This window comes from Thunnus thynnus, chromosome 2, assembly GCF_963924715.1.
Source record: "Thunnus thynnus chromosome 2, fThuThy2.1, whole genome shotgun sequence".
NCBI classification, from domain to species: domain Eukaryota; kingdom Metazoa; phylum Chordata; class Actinopteri; order Scombriformes; family Scombridae; genus Thunnus; species Thunnus thynnus.
Window position 1 is genome coordinate 32,787,110 of NC_089518.1, and position 13,973 is coordinate 32,801,082.

General features: G+C 43.9%; 1 protein-coding gene across 2 annotated transcripts in view; it reads left to right on the forward strand.

The window, feature by feature from the left end:
* znrf3 (zinc and ring finger 3) overlaps positions 1-13,973 on the forward strand; it is a 71,360-nt gene that overhangs the window by 38,842 nt on the left and 18,545 nt on the right. The window lies entirely within an intron of this gene.

Genomic DNA, 13,973 nt, shown 5'->3' on the forward strand with positions numbered 1-13,973 from the left:
CAGACCCAGAACACCCAGAATTTAGTGGGGTTTTTTTTTTAATATCTGCTATCTACAGCCAAACTTCACATCTTGGACGTTAAAAGGATGTGAATTGGATTACTTTTTGCATGCAAACAGAATCTTGAAAGTCTCAAGGCTACAGATCAAAATAAACAGAAACGCTATCAGGTGTGTATTGAATGTTTGGGCTTGAGTTTTTTTGGCTCGGGGAGTGACGGAGCAGAAATGTGCAGACGGCTCTGCGTTGTTTTGTGTTTTTATATAGACGGCCCGGCCCCCCTTTGCTACAGTCAAGTTAAAGCAAATTCTTTCTCCCACTTAATTAAAAACCTTTTAAGAATTTTATCTTTTTGATCTTTTTGTAGTCACGCAGACAATTCACAGAGGGATGATTTTGTTTTATTTTCCTTTTTTACTTCCCATTGCTGGAAGAATGAAGGTTGAACTGAATCCCTCCCTTGTCTCTCATCACCCCCCCTCCCTCCTCCAGTGCCCAGACCCCTCTGGAGTCTCCGAGTGGTATTTTATCATGCTTTAATTAAGTGTTCCTCTTAATGGAATGTACCAACATTCCCCAGAGGATGGGGGATGGAGGGGGGGAGTGGGGGGGGGGGGTGTTGCTGGCTATAGTCTCATTTATCCTGTGCATGCCCGGTGACAGAAAGAGAGCAGCCATTCATAATTTAAGGAGCCCTTGTACCATATAGACATGCTAATGGTGCACTTTCTCCGGTGACGGCTGCTGCTACCTAACAGATGCTTATAGTGAGACCTGAAAACTGACCTAATGTTCGGCGCTCACACACACACACTCACTCTCTCTCTCTCTCTCTCTTCGACTGCAGCTAAGAATATATCCATCTCAGCGGCGGCTTCGCTCACTAGTAAATGGCCTTCACACGGGTAATGCATCCATGTTTGAGGGGTGTTTAACAGTTCCAGAGGGAAACCAAGGAAACTATAACTGGTTTACAAAAGTAGTTGCTATTTACCACCACTATAATTGTCATGGGAACTGAATGCCTGTCATGAGAACGGTATGCCTGTAGGACGGTAAGACTGACAGGGTTTCAGCCTATAAAAAATGATGATTTTAATGGTAAGTAGGGGATGTTTTTAATACTGTAAGCATACTGATAGCTGGTCTCTTGTGGCTAGCTACAGGTATGTAACATCAGATAGGATGCTAAGTCAAAAGGGCAGCGATTCAATACCAGCTTGTCTTTTGTTTAATTGTTGGTGAGATTAAGGCTTTATGGAACAGTCACAAATAAAAACAGGAAAGATGGAAAACACAGGGTGGACATTCAGACCCAGAATGTTTTGGGTACAGGGCATGTGCCTTAGCCAACTGAGCCACAAGGGCGCCCGGAGTACCAGAAACCCACACCTTCCGCCCAGTGGAACCAGTCAAAGCAGAGCGCTAATGAGCAGGCCATTTTTATACATTCTGAGTTTGGTGCTTCACTAAGGGACAGTGTAGTGAGGATGGCAGGAACCTTGCCCTGTGACCTTTTGGCCTCCAGCCAGCCTCCCTAACCTCTACACCACTCTAGTTCCTCTGTGTTTATTCAGCCAGGACTATAATTAGAGGAGGGAAAGCCCATTGTTGCATCTTGACAGACCCTCGCCCCGGGGCCCGAACACAGCTGGGTGCTTTGCGTTGGCACCGCCGCTTTTGCCAGGCCAGACAGCGCAGTGTTTACCCCCTGCCAGTCTGCTTACTCTGCCCAGCCAGCCAGGCCACCGTGCCCAGCCCCAGTCCGGATACTATGCCCACTCTTACACACACACACACTCACCCCGCCTGGTCTGGCCTCATGCGTGGCAACCCCACACCTCCCCCACTCGCCCTACCCGACTGGCCCCTGTCTGAACCCAAGAGCCCACTCCACTTTGCTACCACTTTGCCACCAACAGTGTCGGGGTCTTGTCTGGTCAATTTAGATTCCATTCAATTACCAAAAATCCCAGTGAATGCACAAAACGGAATCGCAGGGAAAACACGCTGTTTACTCTAATCCATGTCTAAATATAAAGTGTCTGGGAACACAAGGACCCCCCCCGCTGTGCTTAGGAGCTGGTCAACGTGTACGAAGGGGCGTTCCTCTCCTCTATTTAAAGTCGGCTGCACACAAGGATGGGGTTTGCTTTTATTTTAAGTGTCCGGTCCTAATTGGTTGATGCATATGGTCATACAGATAGCTTTTAAAGCAAAACATGATTGAGGATGAGCGTTCACTGTCCAGGTTCTGCAGGTCTTTGCATAGTTTGTGTTTGTGTAGTTTCTTTTTTTCTCTTTATCTTTTATTCCTTACTTGACTTACAAGCTTTAAAGAAATCCTGCACAATCCCTTATATGCTGCTGATGCTGCAGTCAATATTAAACCAATGTGATTACTAAATTATCCAGCTGAGCGACTTAAGGATTTCTCACTGTTGCAGAGACGCTCTGACATCAGCGAATATCAGCAGTAGAGGAAGAGGAGGAAAAGAGGGCAGTCGTGCCGGGCCTCTGAAGTCCACGAGCAAACCCTCACAAAAGTGCTGGCGTGTCATATATATGTACACAGTTTTTTCCTGCACTTCCTGTCTGGTTCCTGTGAGAGCTGCAGGACTGGTAAACCTCTGACCTCCGTGTGCCAGGAGCAGTAGCCCTCCCCCAACAGCAAGAAAAGCCAAGAGCATATCGCTTCATACTGTAGCTAATTAAATGTGTTTGAGACAGTGTTTGAAGCGGTTTGGTGACACTGAAAGGTGTCCCAGCGCCAGCAGAAGACACACGCAAGTAGTTTAGTTAGAGCTTATCAAGTCTCTGTTTTCTCTGAGGTGTTTGTAGATGTTGTAAATCATGCTCACACCTCCGCACGCATGTATCCATCCTCAATTTGAACTATTTATTGCAGTCAATAACATATTCTCGGTTGTCATTTCCTCCCTGCTGCTTCTCAGAACTGGCCTCCCTCCCTACTTCTCTACACTGTCTTTTCACACACATACACTGCGATTTTTGGCAGCGCCTCTGGAACATGAACTCATGCCACTGGCTTTCATTGGTGGCCCAGGCTGGTCGGGGTCTTTGTCGCCGTGCCAGTGAGATATCTCCTCTTTCAAGTACCGCGATGTCAGTCCAATGGCCACACGGGGCCTTAGCATGCCGGCTTTTTCCCCCTTTCATCCTGCCCGCGCTCTCATGACATCAGCCCCCCAACTCGGGCAGCCAAGGGAGGAAGGGCAGAGGAATGGAGCGGTGGCGGATAGAGAAAGGAGTGGGAGTTAGAGGACAGAGTGAAGGGAAAGAGGTTGGGGGCTTGGCTTCTCGAGAAGATGACGAAGGCGAATGTGTCTGGTTTGGTAAGTGGGTGGCTGGGATTTGTGTCTCGCTTGGTACAACTTCTTTTTTTTTTTTTTTTTTGTATGCACATAAGCAGAAAAATGCGACCCATCCTCCCACACAGCCCTGCAGCTTGTGTAAAGCAAGCCTCTTGGCTGGCATAGCATGTAAATCTCGCTGGTATGTGCTTGTTGTGTGTGGCCTGGCGCTGCCCTTGACCAGCTCGTCTCTGAACCACGATCAGTTCCACCTTAAACACCAGCCAAAGACAACATTTCATTGCAGCGGAGCGCAAGACAGGCCGCTACAAAGCACTTAAAAATAACTAGAGCAACAAGAAAAGTTTCAAGATCTTTATTGACATATCCTCCCAGAAATAAAGCTAGCTACTTTAAAGTTTTTGCCAGAGGCACACAACCATAAAATGTGTATCCTGTGTGGGAAGCTCTGTCTTTGACACACATACAAACATAATCCGAAAACCACAGTTGCCATGGAACAATGTGAGCGGGCAGAGGACTATGTCTTCTACCGTGGCCCTCAAGTTGGCACTATGGGACAGCACGCCAGAGCAAACAGCTGCTGCTTCTTAGTGCTAAGTGGCTTTTGGACTCTAACTGTGTCTGGCATCTCGGCCAGAGCTGCAGAGAGGGTGTAGTGTGTGTATGTGAGTGGAATGATGGGGACATAGAAAGTACACGAGGCCTACAAGGATGGGGTGTGTGTGTGTCTGAAGAAGAGAAAGCCCTGCATTAAAAAAGAAAGAAATGGCAACAGACAGATGAGTGTGATATCGCGGTCGACTGGCTCCGAGCCTGCGGCCAGGTTAGCTGTCCTACACACTCAGGTGTGTGTTAGAGGTCGTGTCGAGGCCACGGCATTGCCAGTAGGGTGTCATGCCGCAGGGCCTGTTGTAAAAAGGCGCTTCAATGCTGGATTGAACTGGCTGGATTTTGGCCTTGTTTTCAGACCACTTCTAATACACTGTGTTGCCCTTCATGGTTTGCAATGTTGTCTGATCAGTGGGTGTATTTGTTGATGTTGTGTATGTGTGCACGCATTAGCTCATCCACTGTTTATCAGTCTGGATAAGAAGAAGTAGAAGCCTGGCGAATCAGCTTGTGTTTTGATGCAGACGGCTGAATGACTCACTGTCTCTCTCATCACTTTCTTCTCGCTCCTTTCCACTTTTATGCCTTTCCTCTCCTCGCCTCTCACTGCAAAGACCTTTTTTTAGCGAGGCAGAGAGCCTTGACAACAGATAGGAAATTGATGTCGTTTTACACTGTGCGGTCTCCAGAATGTTTTGTTAAATTGCAGTGAAACCACAATAGTGATTGATTTACTTCAGTGGCTTTTGTTCAGTACCGATGACGCTTGTTTCTTCCTTAAAAGTTCTCAAAAGAAATCTTTTCATGGTGTAGCCATAAAGATGTAAGAAGGATATCGATAACACAATTTTCCCCTATGCCATTCCTGAAAATGATAGGGCTTGCTTCTTTTCAGTTGACTGCAGCGAATTGAAAGTCAATTTTGGGCTGTTTAAATCAGAGCAGCGAACATTGGCAGCTGTAGCCTGAAGTGTAATGGTGACTAATGTTGTAGTAACTTCATGAACTTCTCTGCCTTGTTAGATGGAGCAGTTTGAGGGCAGATTTCAACTTTCTCTTCAGTTCCTTTCCTCGAAATTATGTCGCCCTCTAAAAATGTGCTGTATGTGTTTTTGTCAAGTTCACGGATTACAGAAAATATATTTAAGGGCTGCAAATCCCCCACAAAAACATTAAAAAAGCTGAAAGTTCTCACAGACTATTTAAACTCATCCACACAATCAGTTACAGGGCACTCAATAAATGATCAATAATCAATTGCATTCACAACATACACCAGATTAAAAAGTCAAGAAATGACAAAGTTATAGGACAGAAACAAATGTAACCAATCAGCAGCATCTGGCTAGCTTAGCAGTGTTAAGGGGTAAACTCTTTTGCTTCCTCTCCACCTGCCCCTTGCCCCAAACATGCTTGCACAAACACTTTCAAACACGGCAGCATGGAGGGGAGAGGTAGAAAGAGAAATTGAAAAAGAGAGGAGGAGCAGCAGGGAGAGAAGAAGAAAAAAAAAAAGAGAGAGAGAGAGAGAGAGAGAAAAAAGCTTGTGAAGCGCGGCGCACTCAGGGGCCTGCCTCTTGGGCTCTCCTTTCATGTTTGTGTACGCCTCAACTTGCTGATATTATCTTGGCCGCTCTTCCTGGTGGGGTGTCGGGAGAGGTTTCCACTGTGACCAGGCAGGGGCCTCTCTCTCTCTCTCTCTCTCTCTCTCTCTCTCTCTCTCTCTCTCTCTCTCTGTGTCTCTGCATGTCTCTCTCCCTCTCTCACCCCCCCCCCCTCCCTCTCTCTCTCAGGCTGTGTTGGAACCCTCACCCACCTTCCTACGTCGATCCCCAACCACCCCCACCCCCCCTTCCTCCTACCAAAAAAAAAAAAAAAGTCCCTCTCCTAAATCACTGCCTCACCACGTTTCACGGCGCTTGGAGGCGCCCGGGATCCCACAGCGCTGGTTTCCATGGTCACTGGGAAGCTCCTTGTGTCATGTGGCTCAAAGTGAGCCGTCCCTGGGCCGAATTACCCAGCTTTCAATGGGAGGCCAAATGACCATTATTAGACTTCACAGCTCAGGCCCCTATTTAAAGAGAGAAGAAAGGAGCCCCGGGGACTTAAGATGAGAGAGAGAGATGGAGGGAGAGAGAGGGGAGAAAAAAGAGTGAGGAGAAGAAGAGAGGAGGGGAAATGAGAGGAAAGACAAGAAAAGTACCCTTATCACCGCTGCGGAGTAGTTTCTACTTCTTTTTTCCCCCCCTCCACCCTTTTACATTGATTTTTAGTTCTTAATCACGATTGTTATTTGAAAGTCAGACACCAGCCGCAGCTAAAGCTCTCTTGTCTGTCAAACAGCACCCAGAAAGACGGGGCGGCGCTGGATCAAAAAGATGAGCCGTGGAAAAAGTAAATCTTAGTAAAGATAGAACCAGACATCCACCCACGTCAACCAAAGCCCTGTCTTTTCTCTCTTCATCTCCGTCTAAGCCGGTTGCTTTGTAGGGGGAATGCGCTTGTGTGTGTGTGTGTGTGTGTGTGTGCGTGAGAATCCTCGTGTCCTGCGCCCCGCTGTGTATGTCAGGGCCATGTTGTCTTTAAGGCTCGGGCCCATGGCCTGGCACGGAAGCTGGAAACTGAAGCCCCCCCCCCCCCTCTCCTCTAGTCCCCGCACAGCTAATCTGAGGCCTCTCCCCGCTATAGATGATTCCTTCACCGGAGGGTTAGCGGGGGTGAAAATGGCATCCTGCTCTTGTGGTTTAAAACTTTTCTTTTATGCTCCGCCAGGGAGCCAAGGTTGGGCCTAGCAAAAGGAGATGGAGAAGAAGTGGTGTGTGTGTGTATGTATATGTGTGTGTGTGTGGGTGTGTGGGTGTATGAGGGCGACATTAAAGCTGAGACAGTGAGGTAATGGAAGGAGAGAGAAAGAGAAACATGGAGATAAGGAGGGCAGGAATTCACCTGGCAGACGCCGGGAGATATTAGTATCATTTATTAGAGACCAATATAGTGATAAAATTTCAATAGGACATCTGGATGGTGGTTGTCCATGGTTAAATGTGACTTTATGATCAGCGGTGGATGAAGTTTTTTACTTAATAAGAAGGTTTAATAAGTTTGTTTGAAAAGTCGAGTAAAAAGTACAATAGTTACCACTGAAATGTGGTAAAGTAGAAGCATAAAGTACCTCAAAACCGGAGTACGCCACATGAGTAAATGTACTTTTTCACCCGTCGGAAGGATCTGGCAGTTTAATTGTTGACTAAGATACAGTCATATAGATTGACTTGGTGAGATAAGTGGTAACTGAATGAGGTAAACACTGGAATATTGCACCATCTCGCTGCCATGGTTTGTTCAAATCCTTTTTACAGCCACAGACATTTCCTGCTTTGATGTTATCTTTATTGGGACACAACAAAAGGAAAGGTGCATGCAATGTCAGATGAAGATAAGAAATCCAGTTCACTGTTATAAAAAAAAAAAAAAAAAAAAAAAAAAAAGGCAGTTACCCCACCTTTTTTGGTCAGTTTTTTTGTGACCGGTTCAACCAGAAATGATGATTTCTACCTTTTCAGATTTGTTTTATCTGAATGTGTTTCAATGTGCGTGACGATGTAAAGTTCAGTCATCCGGTATATCGCGAGAAACAGGCGAAGATTAGAAGAAAGTTTCAAACAAACACGTTATTTCTTTGTATTTTTTTTTTTTTTTCTATCCTGTGAACCATCTCTGGAACCCTTAGACTTGAGTCGTGAGGTTTTGAACTCCTATCATAGATGACTTAATGCCCCATTGAACCGCAGCACATACCGCACCTTTTCTTAGACCACTACTTTTGCTCCACTTTCATTCTGCCATCAAAAGGCAAAGCATTTGCAGTCTTACCCTTTCAAGTTTGACAGTGATAGATCTCATCAAAGGGATATCTGTCAGTCTGAAGAAAGTTTCAAGCATTTTATGAACCCAGTAGCACCTTCTGCAGCACTTTCCTTTTACATTTCACCGCTCTGAGATGAAATAAACAACCAAAGTCAATAGCAGGCGGCTACACAGCAGGAGAAAAAAAGAGGTACAGTTAAGAAAGGAGGCTACATGGGGGTTAGAGGGCCGAGTCCTGACCTGCTCTGCCTTGTTTGCCCAGGGAAAGCAGGCGGCGGCAGCAGCAGCAGCAGCAACACCCCTCCATCTGCAGCAGGATAGATGCAACAACAGCAACTTCTCTTTCATGCATGCAGGGACATGGTCTCCTAAAGCAGCTTCAAGGCAGAGAGAGATTAGAGAAAACCCGTATGACTGCAGACGAATTAAGAGAAGGAGCAAAGTGGCTGTTTACTGAGACGCCTCAGCTCGACTCAAATCACTGTATTCTGTCATAGTGTGGATTCACACTGTAGCATCCTGGGTAAAGGGAAGCACAGATGCTGCCATGTTGCTGTCTAGTTTTGTAGTCATGTTCAGGTTATACTGTTAATATGACGCTATGGTTTCTGTGGGTTTAGTAATGATGCATGTAGCTAAATGTGGCGTTCATGTCAGCTGTTAATGACAGGTGCACCTGTGTGGTTGGATATTGTAGTTACAGTAGTTCACTGTTTAACGCTGGAAAACTACTGTTGACTTAATGAGCAGTTAGTTATAGTTGTTGGAGGTAAAAAGCCAATGTTCTAGTCCAACAGCAGTGTTTCTTAATTTAGCATACACCAAGGCTGGATTCCCAAGCAGCCAAGTTTGGCAACTGCCTCAGGGAAATGACTTTGTGGTAATCTAATAAATTGCGAAGTCGTTTGGTATATTAACCTCAACAACACAATAAAAACTGAAATGCTAAATCCCCCGAAGGCTCACACAGCTTTACCTAATGTTGTAACCCTGTCTTATAAAGTAGTCCTATGTCAAAATCTACTTTTAATACCTTTTTAATATTTCAGTTATGTTCTTGAACTAATTTGACAAAATGATTTCTGCAAACTGACACCACATTCAGGAATACTGCTTGGTTCTTGGTGCAAAATGGGTTGGGGTGCACCACAACAAAGGCCCACAGCTCATTTTTTCCATGGGACATTATCACGAATCAATTGGCCCCGGTGTAGACTCTTGCCCAGAGTAATATGTGTCACGTATTGCAAAAAAAAATATTATGGCATATAAAACACCTCATCGGCTTCCCGTGTGAAGGCCAAAGTCCCTCCAGAAGTAGAGCGGCACCTCAGCTTTCTTCCGTGTACTAACGCAACCTTTAAGGCCTTTTTTATGCCCTTTTTTATATGTACCAGAAGTGAACGCATCTTTATTTAGTTCAAGTCACTGAGTAACTGTAGTATTTTCATCAGGTTGCTGATTTGCTCATGTTGTCATGCTGGAGGCGACTAGCTGTTATCTCCTGGCGTCTTCGGACGCTACATTACATAACATATGCTTTCGACATAATCACAAATTTACTACTTGAATTCGTACGCCTTTTATACACTAATCTCGCAATTCAGAAAGGACAACATTAAAACAAGTGGTCTCTGTAATATCACTGATGTAATGGACATCTGCTGTTTGAATAAAGGACATCTGGAGTCCAGGTGCAGGACTAATATGACACGTATGAATACGGTGAATGGCTCTTCACCCTGACAAATTATTGATATATTAAAATATTATATAATATGGAGGAAATATAAACTCCAATGGGGAGTAGGGGAGTCAAGATAATACAGGCTATGTTGAATGCTATCTCAAACTAGCTTGTAACATAAATTTAACTTTTTTTGTGTGTGTGTGTGTGTGTGTGTGTGTGTGTGTGTTCAAGGCTGTAAGAGATTTCTCCCCCAAACTCTTTGTTGGGAAAAAAAATGGAATCCCGTCGAATAAAAACACTTAAGATTTGATCTCATATGTGCCAGTACACAGTCGAGCATAAATGACGTGCTTCCGTTGTCTTTACTTGTTCCCAACGTTATCGTCCTCCCTCCATTTACTTCTTCCCTCCGTCTGACAGCCCCTCATCTCGTGAAAAGTATGGTAATCCTGAATTTTCAATAAGTTTTTGGCGCCTTCAGGTGTTCCTTGGAGAGTTTAGGACTAAAAAAAGAACCTAGTATCAAAATTTCTATTTCTTATCCTAAGTTATTTCCTACCTCATGTCTCAAACATCTTGTTTTACTGCTGCAGAGAAGAGAGATTAAAACTTTAATGGCTTTTGACTGATAAAACAGATAATCTCAAAAAATTATATCAGTATTTTTCTCCTTCAATATTTTGCACACATAAAAAAAAAAAAAAACAGGTATGGCCGTCACTAATTATCTCAGTATATATCTCGCCAAGAAGTCCGGTAATTTTATTTCAAACAACTTGTTGGAGAAGAGGCACTTAAAAGTAGTATTCTAGTCCCTAGCCGGAAAGCTTGTTTATTTTCCTGTGATTCACAAAGGGCCAGAGCCCAAAACCGGTAAGAAAACAACATGGGAGGGACGGAGAGGAAAAGTGGAGGAAATTTAATTAGCGGTTGTCCATTCCTCCAGCCCCAGCGTTTGGTCTCGGCAGGGCAGAGCAGCGGTGGGCAGCGGGAGGAGAGGAGGACTCAAAGGCTTCTTGATTAGTGGCAGACTGAGTCAATGCCTTTGCATCTGTGTGTTTATGTTTGTGTAAGTGTGTGTGTGCGCGCGCTCGCTTGACGCCACAAGACCTCAAACCGTGGAGAGAGAGAGAGAGAGAGAGAGAGAGAGACAGGAAATGCTGCCTGTGGTGCACAACAAGCAAGACAACCGTATATTTAGAGAGAGAAAAGATGTGTAAATGCTCGGTATTTGACAGGAACTCTCCAGCCCGGCGGATGAGCCTCATCCATCATTTATTATTCGTCGCATCCTCGCGACGCTCGAAAGTGCTGCTGTGTCATTTCATCGCTAAAAACGCACTTGCTGGAAAATTATAGGAAAGTTGACTTGAAGAAAAAAAAAGCTCAGAGGCTGATGAATGTCTGTTAGTTCATAGAAACCGCAGTGTTTCCTCAGGAATCCTTCATCACGGCCACACGATGACAAGTGTTTAAATGTTTCAGAGCAGTTTTCTTTGTTATGTTGCCCTGATGAAGGTGTTGTTGGGTTTATTTTTTGTTCCAAAAAAAAAAAGTTTTCTAGTGTTCTATAATCCTGCAAGAGTAGATCATTTTTCTGCCTGCATAAGTCACTTTGTCAGCTAGTCTGTCACTTCCTAAACCCTTTGACCTTTTTGACATGTTCTTTTCATGCTTCATACTGTTTATTTGTTGTTGTTGTTTTTTGCCTCCAAATCTCAATGTTTCTGGAAAGTAGGTTCAATATGACACCTGGGTTTTGATTAATCTTTTCAGTATCTTTGAGAACATTTTCTCATTTAACAAAGGAAATCCACAAAGTAGTTCAAAGTAGTTGGCAAGAGGACAAAAACGGTTCAAGTAATAAAAATTCAAAGCGTCTGGACACTGACACTCCCAATAAAGATGGATTTGTCATATATTTTATATTAAGAAACTGAAGTACTTGATTTTTATCCCATCAATCAATATGTGACTGATATCTTCAAGTTATATGTTGTGATTTGATTTGTGAATGTAGTGTGTGACGTCTTTTTCTTGACAAAATAAGCCAAAGTTGTCATACGCAACTTTCTAAGAACTTTGTCTAAATCAAATACAGTCTAAAATTGGCAAAATGATGATTTTTTTTATCAGGGTCAAGAGTACGAATCAGACCAGGAATTCAATGACGAGTTTTGATATTAGTATCAAAGTTTGATAACCAGTCAACTATGAATTTGCAGTTTTGGCCCTTTCAGTGTTTTTACGGAAGTTTCCAGCCAAAAGGTCAGAATTTAGTACAGTACAGGAGGTGTACGAGAGAGAGAGACAGTATGTATGAGTGTTATGATGAAAGAGAGGGAGCGCTCCCCAGTACACCTCTCTCTCTCTATCTCTCTATCTCTCTCTCTCTCTCGACTCTTTAATGGGAGCCGGCTCTTTGCCAAGTTCCACTGGCAGGCCTCCTCAGAGGTGCCCACACACACACACACACACACACACACACACACACACACACACACACACACACATTTTGATAGCACAATTCACTTGTATAATTCTGGTTATGCAATGGTCAGTCGGTGAATGGCCACCCCACATTGTGCGGTGAGGCAGAGACAGAAATGGAGGGGGGGGGGGGGGGTAGTGGTTACTGGTAGGGAAAGATGAGGCGAAGAAGAGGAAAAGAAGAAATACTGAACGATTATAGAGTCATTTTTAGCTTTAAAGACAGTTGGAGAACTGATGTTAGAAGCATCGCTGGAGAAAACCTGCTGTTCTTATGCTTTTGTCCCCCTTAGAGAATTCTGTTTCTCTCTCCAAACCTGACATTACTGTCTTAAAGAGACTGTTCACACCCATCTAGGAGATGGCCACCTTGTGAAACACATCTTCCCCCCCTAAAGGAAATAAATGCAATGGGCTCATCTCATCATCGTTTTTTCCACAACTCTGTTTCCCATTTGGGGATTTAAACCAGTGGAAATAAGAGACTTCACCCATGGGAACTGATTTTGCCTCAGGGAGGAAGACACAGTGAGAGATAGTCATTACATACTGTGTGTGTGTGTGTGTGTGTGTGTGTGTGTGTGTGTGTGTGTGTGTGTGTGTGTGTGTGTGTGTGTGTGTGTGTGTGTGTGTGTGTGAGTGCGTGTGTGTGCATGAGCATGCTACCTGGTCTTGTACATGATGTACACCAGGGAGGCATGGTTGGGGATCAGTGTACCTGGGGCGGGCCTCGTCTTTGTTTGATGGTGAGGTCATTACATCCGCCCCAAATCTCTTTCTCTCTCTCTCTCTCTCTCTCTCTCTCTCTCTCTCTCTCTCTCTCTCTCTCTCTCGGTCTTCCTGCACTGATGGTGCCGTTAACCCACAAACCGCTATGTTTCTCCATATTGGCACCGTGAGCCAATGTTTCAACCTGTTCTGCACTCAGTAGTTTTCAAAAATTTTCTGCACTTGTGCCGACAAAAACTTTATAGATCACATGACTTTGAGAAATATAAACATGTTTTTCTACAAAACACTTTTACCAAAGTCAGCCATACAGGAACTTTGCCTCATTTAAATCACAAACTATCAAGACTACAAATCTGACCACATATTAGATGATTGATCCAGCCTGATCTGCAGTATGTAACAGAGCTCATGCAGGTGTTTGATTGTATGCTTATGTGCATATATATATATATATATATATATATATATATATATATATATATACGTGCTGACTATTTCACAGTGGGATTCAACAGTGAGTTATGTGGACCACACTTTCACGTCTTCATTCACAACATCTTTCAAAGGACAGCGTCTAAGGCGTCTTGATTGGTGCTTGAGGTACAAAGACTTTAATATTCAGTCATGATTGAAAATTAGGAAAAAAAGGAAATAAATTGAAACACATTATTATTGCTGTAATGGTACAATATCATAACAGTCATGTAGAGGATTTAGCTCTGACAAGGACAGCAGTGAAGAAGATCAAACATCCAGCAGTTAAAGAGTCAGATATTTCTCTCAGGGGTTGGTGGAGACCAAACCAGAGTTTATGTTGGACACCCGGCGTTCTTCAGGTGGACAGAATGAATGTCAATGCTGCTTTGAGTTTGCTGGATGTTTAATAAGTGTGTGTATGTAAGTGTTTGCTAACACGCTAGCCTTCATAAGCCAGAGATTTGTGTTGGCGATATACCTGTCAGAGTGTTTTGATATTTTTCTGCCCCCTAGTGGCCAAGCATTGCTTATTGCAGCTTTAAGCTTAAAGATCCCCTCCGGACATGTTTTAAGACCGAAATACTTCCTATATTTTGTCTAATACTTTGTGTCTAATGTGGTTTTTCCACAAAAAAAAGTTAATTTATGTCACAAAAATCCTTAAAATGACATCAACTGCTTCTCCTACGTTTCATACTGGACCACAATTTGGCTCCAAACTAGTTGTGATGTCACAAATCACCCTCGTAGGCCCGCTCCTTAAAATCAG